The sequence below is a fragment of the Heloderma suspectum genome, chromosome 10 (assembly GCF_057233095.1).
Source record: "Heloderma suspectum isolate Gila_16-S chromosome 10, 16-S_ref, whole genome shotgun sequence".
NCBI classification, from domain to species: domain Eukaryota; kingdom Metazoa; phylum Chordata; class Lepidosauria; order Squamata; family Helodermatidae; genus Heloderma; species Heloderma suspectum.
This window is the reverse complement of record NC_139467.1, coordinates 9,011,963-9,022,302: the sequence shown is the minus strand read 5'-3', so window position 1 is coordinate 9,022,302 and position 10,340 is coordinate 9,011,963.

The window sequence follows — 10,340 nt, the reverse complement described above, 5'->3', positions numbered from 1 at the left end:
TTTCCAGTGAGTTTTCTCTTCGCATGTACAACAGTACAAACTGTTTAAAACAGTAAAATTGCACATTAAAACATCGTATTTCTAAAAATACCCTAACCCACCCCAAATGCCTGCCTGAACAACCAAGTTTTCAATGCGTGGCAGAAGCTCATTAAAGAGCTGTATCTCTGTTACATGGTCTGCTGTTGCTGGTGAGGGGCTGTTTTAAGTCAGGCATCTGTCTGTAAGCAAGCACAGGCCTGCTCTCAAGGCCTGGGAGAGAGGGAAGTGTCATTGTCCAGGATGGGCTATGGGCCACTGATGGTACAACTAAGTGGTTTTAGCTGAGAACTGTAGGCCACGGCAGGTGGTGTTCCGTGAAGCAAAATGTTAGCTGGAAGGAGGCTGGAAATACTTTGGGGTTGCAGATTGACCCTCTGCAGATTTGAGGTTCATGTACAGATTTGGAGGGCATATGTGGATTGCCTCTACTGTATTTTGTAAATAAAGCAAATGTTACAAAAATGGAATTTGTTTCCAGTGCTGCCTTCTCCTCCAAAGGAAACCAAGCCCAAGAAACCCTGCCCTGGAAAGTCTTACCACTACGAAAAGTGCATCACAGTATCCAAACTGCCTGAGCCAGATTTTCAGTAGCGATGGCGATGCAGAGACAAGCCTCGGGAATGGTAATTTGCTTCAAGTCAATGGGCGTTGTTAAATCCTACTCAATCCACAATTTTATTGGCATGATCCTATTTACTCATTCAGCCATTTTAATTGAAGGATACATCAATTGGGTGTGTATGGTTTTTTTAATGCCTAAGCTGATTTTAGAGGATTACTTTATTTCCTTCAGGACAAGTCTATATGGACTTGTGTGTTATTGTTGTTTTTACCTAATTGGCTTAATTCATTCTTTTTAGCTGAGAGGGAGCCAAGTCTCTAAATTACAAAGTTGCAGAAGGTTACTGTTAATTCTTTTTTTATAATTACATATTCACAGCCATGAATGTACATTGTACATTACAAGCCCCTGCCTCAAAGAGCTTACAATCTAAAGTGTGACAGTGGAGAGAGAACAGAGGAATGGGAGAGGTAAGGACTACAGGTAATAAGAGACGAATGTGAGCAGAGGCAGTTAATGAGTGCTGCAGATAAAGTTGCGGGCCGGAGGGGACTGTCCTCATTCCTCCACCTTGCCTCTTCACGCTCATAAGAACCTTGCCGCTGGAGCACTTGCACGTACACAGTAAGGTTTTCGGAAGAGCCCTGGATTCCTAGAGGAACCCTGGTTTATTGTGACATGCGAACCAGGTCGTAGTCTTCTGGATCTCCCCTATCCGCATGCCCCATTGCTCGACACTTTCCCCTAATTGTCTATGGGGAGAGGTAAAGTGGAGAAGGCTTCTGATCCCTGTTCTATATGTACCTGGGGCAGGCACATGAGCACAGGGGTGGCCCTAAACTAGTTGCCAGCAATTGGCGCCCCCACCCCCAAATCTCAAGGGCAGATCTAGGCTGAGGGTTTTGGTAAACTGGGAAACATTTTGCCCCTACCTTCCGTTTAATGAAGAGGCAACCCACCCACCCCCCGCATCTTTGGAAGCAGAAATACTATCACTTTTAATGATATTATCATCATCATAAACATTATCATAATAAAACATGCCCAAACAGTGGTATCTTACTAAGCACTGGATCAGCATGAAGGATCTGATAAAAACCATGGAGATGGGCACAGCTGTCCACTCTGTGAAGGAACAGAAGACCCATCCACAACGCCCAAGGGAGGTCCTTCAAAGAAGGCTCCGTGCTGCATCCTCGGGTCAACATGGCCATCAAGGCGCCATCAGTCCCTAGGCTCAGCCCTCTGAGGGCGAAGGAGACAGCTGCTCCCGGGGGAGCCTCTCACCTCCGCGGCCTCGGTCGTATATTTGGGGTATTTTTTCCCTCAAATTTGGCAGCCCACTTAACTTAGCGCCCTAGGCAACCACCTAGTTTGCCTACATGGACAGGCTGCCCCAGCATGGCCAACAAACATGGCTGTTCCCCCATCGTGTCTATTTTGGCTACTATGACATCTAGCTAACTTGGCTCAAAAGGCTACCACCACAAGGTTCCAGAACAGACATGTCAGGAGGATGGAGATCAACCCCATGAATACAAATGGTTTGGGCTTGCCTGCCTGGTGGAGATATCAGAATTGTTAGTGTACTGCTTCCACGATGCTGTCACAGTTGCCCCTGTTGCCTCCAATAGCCAGAATCAACACTCAGACAAAAGGGCTGCTTTCCAAGCCTTTAATTCCATTTACCCTAATGAAGCATACAGATGCTAATTGCCTGAGACTCAGAGGAACTACAAAGGAACAGCCATCTAGGGGTTTCTAAGGGTTAGGATGTCAGTTGATCTCCGTTTGGGAAAAACGTGGCAACTCTCTGAACTTAAGGGGTGGGAGGGAAAGATCTCCCTCTCTCCCGTGATGCTTCTGGGTGCAGCTGTTGTCGTCAAGCCAATCAGGCTGAGCTCCTAAGCTCAGCTCCTGCAATCTCTCACTTGTGCCTGTGCCTGGTGTCTAAAAGCTCAAGTTGTCCCACCCTTTCCATGCTTGGGTCACTGTCGCTCCCAGGGATGTGAGCAGGGGGGGCTCCCCCTCCAGCTGCACCTCTGAAGTCTGAGAGAGTTCCTCCCCCACAAAATGTATCTCCTCCTCAGAATCAGAGCTGCCTTGGGACTCTATGGGCTCAGATACAACCCTGACAAATGCATAGAAAACTGAATTTTGCTACACATTTAAGCTGAGACCCCCTGAAGGCTAGAAAAGACTGGAAATCTGACACTTTTCACATCTGGCAATTGAAATGTACAATGTGCAGTGTGCCACCCGATATGAGCAAGCAGCCACAGCAGCACAGAGTGAGACAAGACTCATCAGGAGTAATTGAGAGATGTGATAGCTCCCTTTGGACACAGCTGACCCATCCTCGGATCGGGGAAATGGGACACAGCAACTGTTGCATCTCCTTATAATGGGAAAATTTTTCCAGAACATCCTAAATCAGCCTCCCTGCAACCTGGCATTCTCCAGATGTGCTGGACTACAACTTCCAGAATCTGTAAGGGGACACATCTGGAGGATACCAGGTTAGGAGAGGCTGACCTAAATGGTGTTACATAAGAACATAAGAAGAGCCCTGCTGGATCAGACCAAGGGTCCATCTAATCCAGCATTCTGTTCGCATAGTGGCCAACCAGCTGTCGACCAGGAACCCATAAGCAGAACATGAACACAACAGCACCCTCCCGCCCATGTTCCCCAGCAACTGTTGTACATAGACTCACTGCCTCTGGTACTGGAGGGAGCATTTAGCCATCAAGACTAGTTGCCATTGATAGCCTTTTCCTCCAGGAATTTGTCCAACCCCCTTTTAAAGCCACCCAAATTGGTGGCCATCACTACATCCTGTGGTAGCGATTTCCATAGTTTAACTCTGTGCTGTGTGGAGAAGTCCTTCCTTTTATCTGTCCTGAATCTCCCACCAATCAGCTTCATGGGATGCCCCCGGGTTCTAGTATTTTGAGAGAGGGAGAAAAATGTCTCCCTATCCACATTCTCCACACCATGCATAATTTTGTAAACCTCTATCATGTTTCCCCTTACCCTCCTTTTTTCCAAGTTTAAACAATCCCACCTTCTCTTGTAGGGGAGATGCTCCAGCCCCTTGATCATTTTAATTGCCCTTTTCTGCACTTTTTCCAGCTCTACAGTATCCCCTTTTAGGTGTGGTGACCAGAACTGTGGTCGCACCACAGATTTGTATAGGGACAGCATGATATTGGCAGTTTTATTCTCAATTCCTTTTCAAATTACGCCTAATGCTCTCCTTTCAAAATCCCTCTTCAAAGCCCTTCTTTTTTTGCGAAGATTTTGTTTAACCCCAGAAGCTTCAGATCCCCTCACCTGCCGGTCCCCTGCTTTCTATGTGAAGTTGTGAACGGGTTAGATTCATGATTCAACAAACATAACTAGCCTCATCATGCTGGATCCGGTCAACAGGTTACCGCAAATGGAGACAGGATGTTGGGTGGCTCTGTATTGTCTGTCCTGTTCAACCCAGCAATAAAATCATTATTTTCTGGCAATCCTACATTCACTCACAAGCCAGACCAAGATGGTAGCTCATGTTCTTCCTTGCTTCCATATCATATTGCACACCCTTGCAACCCAAACCCTGTACAAAAAGCCAATGATCTTCCTCAATCACTCAATACTGTCCACGTTCCCCAACCAACATTTTCCTGGTGTCTAAGAAATGGGCAGGAAGAACACGTAAGAGGGAGGGAGAAGGTGTTAAAGAGAGATTATGGGCACAATAATTACACATAATAGCATCAGGAAAGAAGATTTTAGGTGATTAATTTCTTAATGACTCCTGAGCATGCCTTGAGAAATGTCACATTATCCACATTGCCAGACTAACTGCCACACAGCAAGTTAGGCTGTTATAGGAAAATCAGCTGACGGGCCTGTGTCACCTTAAGGACTAGCACATTGATATGAGCTTTTGAAAGTGAGAAGCGACTTTGTCAGATGTGTGGTGCAAAACAAAGAAGTGTTGCTATACTTGATCCAGCACATCCCAAACTATTTGTACGTATGCATGTCTTTGTGTATTGTATATCTATGTATTTGAGCTAGAGTGGTCCAGTGAACAAAAAGATAGATGGGGATGCAGTCCCAGGCTCAGCCCTAACACAGATTCAGTATATGGCCTTGGCCAAGTCCCTTTTCTCTCTCTAACAGCTTCCTTGTTTGCAAAATGGGAATATTATCAATATTAGGCCTAGTAAACGCATGCAACAGAATGGAGGACTGTACCACTTCATCCTGCTGGGGGGCTGGATCACATTTTCAGTGTTTCCATATGTGTGGGGGGGGGGAAACCTTGCTACAAGTTAAACTACTAGCACAGCAGGTTCTGTCCCAGACCATCCCCTATTCTGCTAGTCTTCTACTTTCAGGGAGTTTTTCACATAAGAGAACAAAAAATGTGAATCGCTCCAAGCAGTTGAAGCAGTACAGCCCATTCTGCCACCTCGGTTCTCTTCCACCTTATTGCCACCTCAATCAGCTGCATGGGTATTGTTCTTATGTTCTTGTCAGTTCTGACGTAATCATCACATATAGGGATCATCACGTATAGGGAAAGATGGTATATCCATAAATTTGTTGTTGACATGTATAGATCAGGCCCAAGTCAATCAAAGAGGAGGAGGGAGACCACAATCGCTACCCGATTTACCTTACAGGGTCATTGTGAGGTTAAAACGCCACACTATGAGTTCCTTGGATAAACAGATAAATATACAAATAAATACACTAAATATTTATTTATTTTATTTACAGTGTTTATATACCACTCCACGTCTAGACAGATTCCAGAGCAGTGAACAATAAAAGATTCCAAGGCAAGATAAAAGAATAAAATCCATGTTAACAATTATTTTTATTTTTAAACAGAATTCCAATAAAAGCCATGGCTGGTCAGTCAAGGAAGGCTTCCTGAAAAAGATATATTTTCAGGGGGCACCATAAACAACCCAGTGTTGGCGCCTGCCTGACCTCTAGAGGCAGGGAGTTCCATAGAAAGGGGGCCACCACACTGAAGGCTCTTCTCCGGGTGGACTTCAGTTGGGCCATAGGTCCATGTGGAACCACCAGGACCATGCCCTCTGATGCCCTCTATAAAGATAAACAAATAAATATACTAAACTATACTAAACTATTGTCTGGATCATTTTCGTTGGAGACAACACTCACCACATCTGGGAGGGAAGAGACCTGTAGCAAGTATTCTGCATCCCTCCAAATATTCAAAATCCCAAAGAAAACACCAGTTCTGTCCTCAGAATAAAGTATATACAAATATATATTTCATTGAGGTGGAAAATCAAAAATGGCACTCACCTCTAATTAACATGCTGGCTGGGGATGATGGGAGTCATAGTCCACCACGTCTCCAGAGCACCCAGTTGGGAACAGCTGCACTGGTAGGTTCTCCTGGGCAAGCCCCATTGAAGTGCACATGAGCTGCACATCGGCATAATCCATTGGTAAGTTCTTCTGCACAAGCTCCAAGGAATGACCAGGAGATGCGCATGACTATATGCGCCCTTACACAGATCCTGTTACTTTCAATGGAGCCTGTTCAGGAGAACATTCCAGTGGACTGCGGCCAGATCTCCGAGTCTCTCCCTTACCTTTCTTTTTTATAATGGCACCCCAGATCTGCTGCCTAAGGTGGCTAAATAACCTAACCTCATGGTAGGGCTATCTGGGGAGGTGGAGGGAAGTGGTAATCTTTTATAATTCCCCTGAAGTGGGGCCTGATATAAGAACAAATCTAGGGTATACACACTCCTGTCCTTTTTATATGAGCTTGTTTCCAAATGTTTTATATGAGCTTGCTTCCAAAAGTGTAGGCAAACTGTAAAACAGGGGGGCGCAACTGTCAGGGTGGACACTGAGCCCATAGAATCCCAGAGTAGTTCTGATTCTGAGGAAGAGCAGTCGCTCCTGGGAGAGGAGCGCGCTCCTCTTTCCCAGGACCAACAGCTGACGGAGATTCCTCCCACCAGCATTCCTAGCTTAGATAGCAGTCCAGGGAGTGACAGAGCGCGGATAGCAGACTTGGTGGACGCGTGACGCCGATGCAGAGAGCGGCGCCAAATGGAGGGCACAGAAAGGAGGCATAGTGCCCGGTTGGCGCGCAAACAACCGCTGCGCCCAGAGGATCCAAGGGAAAAGGGGAGGGACTCTCCCTAGTCCTTAAGTTCAGGGGTCTGCCAGTAATTCCCTTTCAAACGGGGACCAACTGTTCCAACTTAGGGCATAGGTACTGTGCTGCTCAGATCTAGTTGCAAATGGTAGAGTTGTTAAGTTGTAAAAGAAGAATAAAGCTTTGAAAGGAATCCCTTTGTCTGTGTCTGGACTTAGCTACTGGATTAGACTGAGAGAGGCCTCCAAGGAGCCCTTGACAGCAACCTTGGGGCCAGTTTACCTGAAGGATCATCTCCGGACCCTATGATCACTTCAGGGGTCCTTCTCCATGAGCTCCTGCCAAAGGAAGTGAGGCGGATGGCTACCAGGCTGTAATTCAGCAGCAGACCATATGCTTTTCATGCAGAATATCCTGGGTTTAGTCCCCCAGCATCTCATGTAGTGAGCCCTTGGAAAGCCACTGGTTGCGTTTGCGTGGAACAGTGATGCCGGATGCTGGCTTGTTTGTGACCAACAAGCCAGGATCCTAGGTACACATGATACACTAAACAAACCATTGTGTGTGCGCATGTGTGTATGTGTGTGTGTGGGGGGGGTGTTTTTAGACGCTGCCACAAGCAGGAGGAGCCAAATAGGAGCAAACATGACGTGGGCTCCAGCCCATGGCTGTTTCATGGTAAGCCGAGATTTGCCAGAATCCTGACTGTTACTGGATTTTAAATATCCGCATTGCTGCTAGGTTTTATTTTGGTTTGTACTTTTATATTGTAGTTTTAAGCTTTTACATTTTATATTGGATTTTATGATGCATTCTGTGGTTTTAATTGTTGTGAACCGCCCTGTTGGGTGGTACAGAAATGTATTAAATAAAAAAATAAACAAACAAGCAAATCTTTTCAGCCCCAAGGCTGGATTGGGAAGGGCCAGGGCCTCGCACACACAAAAGCCCTCATTTGCACACAAACACACGCCTACCGGGGGATTCCCTTGCTAGTTTCTCTTGGGAAACCCCCGCCACCACTGTGGCAGATCCAGAGGGGGTCTGGCAGGTTTCCCAAAATGGCTTGGCGGGCCGTGCGCAGCCCAAAGTCTGTGCGCCCATGATACAAAAGGCCTTCACCTCCTCTGGCTGCTGGGTCACAACAGCGCCAACCTCTCCAGAAATTCTACCTGAACTCTTTCACCCATATTGACTCTGCCATGTGTTTGCTCCAGGCAACAGGGCGTGTGTGTGTGTGTGTGGACTTCCCTTCCATCTTCTAAACTCCGGACGTATTATTTAACTCCATTTGCTAAATCAGAAGGTGTGTTAAAGCAAGAAAGCAAGAAGCGGATCGGCAAATTACAGGGATTAAATCTCTATCTTGTAAGCCACCTTGGGAAGACTGCAGTTTGGAAAGGCGACTTTAAAAATGCAATCAATCAATCAATCAATCAATCAATGCATTTTGAAAATTGGTAAAATAATAGATTCTCTCACACCAAATGTTGTTTTTCACATTCGGAGCTGGCTTATACCACTTCACTCACTCTATTTCCCTAAGCGCTGAAGGTTCCCAGAGCCACTTCTGCTTTACATGGTCAGTTTCTTTGTCATGACAAAGTTGGCCGGGGGTGATATTGGCCGGGGATATGGGAGTTGTAGTCCAACACATCTGGATGGCGGCAGGTTGGGGAAGTCTGGTTTATAGCCTGCCATTCAACAAAGTCGCCAGGACAGGACAGGATATAAAAACAAGTTTTTAAAATGCAACATAGAATAAAAATGATAACAAATATTTACGAATATAGAGTCTGAGGAGCAGGGGGGCGGGGGGACAAGAATGCCCACGGGCAAAGAGCCTTAGAAGCACGCAATACCAAGCCAAATCCCTCAGCCTCTTTGCAGGTCAACCAGCTTCCAAGTTTAAAGAACAACTTTTTCTTTCACTTCAAAACCAAGACTACCCAAACTTTTCCTTTCAGGACCCCCACCCCCACCCCACCAGGCTGGTGGGGTGTAACAGAAATTCCATTGGCCAGGAGTAATACCAGCCATCAAAATGAATTTATTAGAACCTTCTTCGCCAGGAAGCTGAATGCCGGGACATACAAGAACCCAGAGAGGCCATTTTGCATAACTAAAAACCATTTTTACAGCAATATCTTCAATGACTAAATTTGAGCACGTGATACTTTATTCTCACTTAATGTGTGCCTCACAAAGTATCCCTTATATCTGGCCATGGTGGTGACACATGCTTAATTACATCACGATAACTAGACTACTGTAGTGCGCTGTCTTTGGGGCTGCCTTGAATAACCGCCAGAATAACACAAGAACGTAAGAAGAGCCCTGCTGGATCAGACCAAGGGTCCAATGTTCTGTTCACACAGTGGCCGACCAGCTGCCCACGGGAAACCCACAAGCAGGGCATGAGTGCAATAGCACCCTCCCGGTCATGTTCCCAAGCAACTGGTGTACGCATACAGGAGGTACCACATACAGGAGGTACCACATACAGGAGGTACCACATTCCCAAGCAACTGGTGTACACATACAGGAGGTACCTTCTCATACAGGAGGTACCACATAGCCATCAGGATTGGCAGCCATTGATAGCCTTCTCTGCCAGGAATGTATCTAGCCCCCTTTTAAAGCCATCCAAAGTGGTGGCCATCGCTACGTCTTGAGGTAGCGAATTCCTTAGTGATAACTATGGGCTGTGCACAGAAGTCCTCCAGCTTGTTCAAAATGCAGCAGCCGGTGTGTTAGCTGGAGCTGGGTATCAGGAGCACGTCACCCCATCACTGAAGCAAATGCGCCACCTCCCTATTCCCAGGCCCAACTCAAAGTGCTGGTTACAGGGATTTACGGATTTTGTTCCATCTGTTCCACCTGTGTTTTGTGGATTGTCAGGTGTCTTTCGTTCCGTCATCCACTTGGATGGAATTGGATTTTCTAAATGAGAATCTTGTTCACATTAGCACAATTCCCCCACCCCCACCCCCGTGAAAAACCAATGCACATGCCCATGAAAACTGCACACTCGAAAAAAGCTGCTCCGTTGCAGAATTTGCAGGGGAAATTCATAGAAATCTGAACTCATTTCAATCCGTTGCAGATTCTCTGACATCCCTAGGTGGCTATGACCTTTAAACAGTGGAGGCTGGTGGCTCTGATATCACTGGGGCAGTGAATCCAGGTTTCAGTCAGAACTAGTCAGAACTCTAAAACTTTAGAGTTTGGACTGGTGCTGACTGAAACCCAGAGCTTCACACCTTGGATAGCTGCTTTAGAGTTCTGACTGAAACCCAGAGCTTTGCTCCTTGGATAGCTCCTTTAGAGTGCTGGCTGGTTCTGACTGAAACGGAGCGGATTCACCGCCCCACTGACATTAGAGCCACCAGCCTCCACTGCCTTTAAAGCCCTAAATTTAGGACCAGAATATCTGAGGGTCCCATATAAGCCTGCTCATTTATTAAGTAAATCTACAGAGGCCCTCTTGCCAATCCTGGAGCTACATTTGGTTGAGAGAGGAAGGGAAAGGGCCCTCTCTGTTGCTGCACGCAGACTTTGGAACTCCCTAGGGAGTTTCAA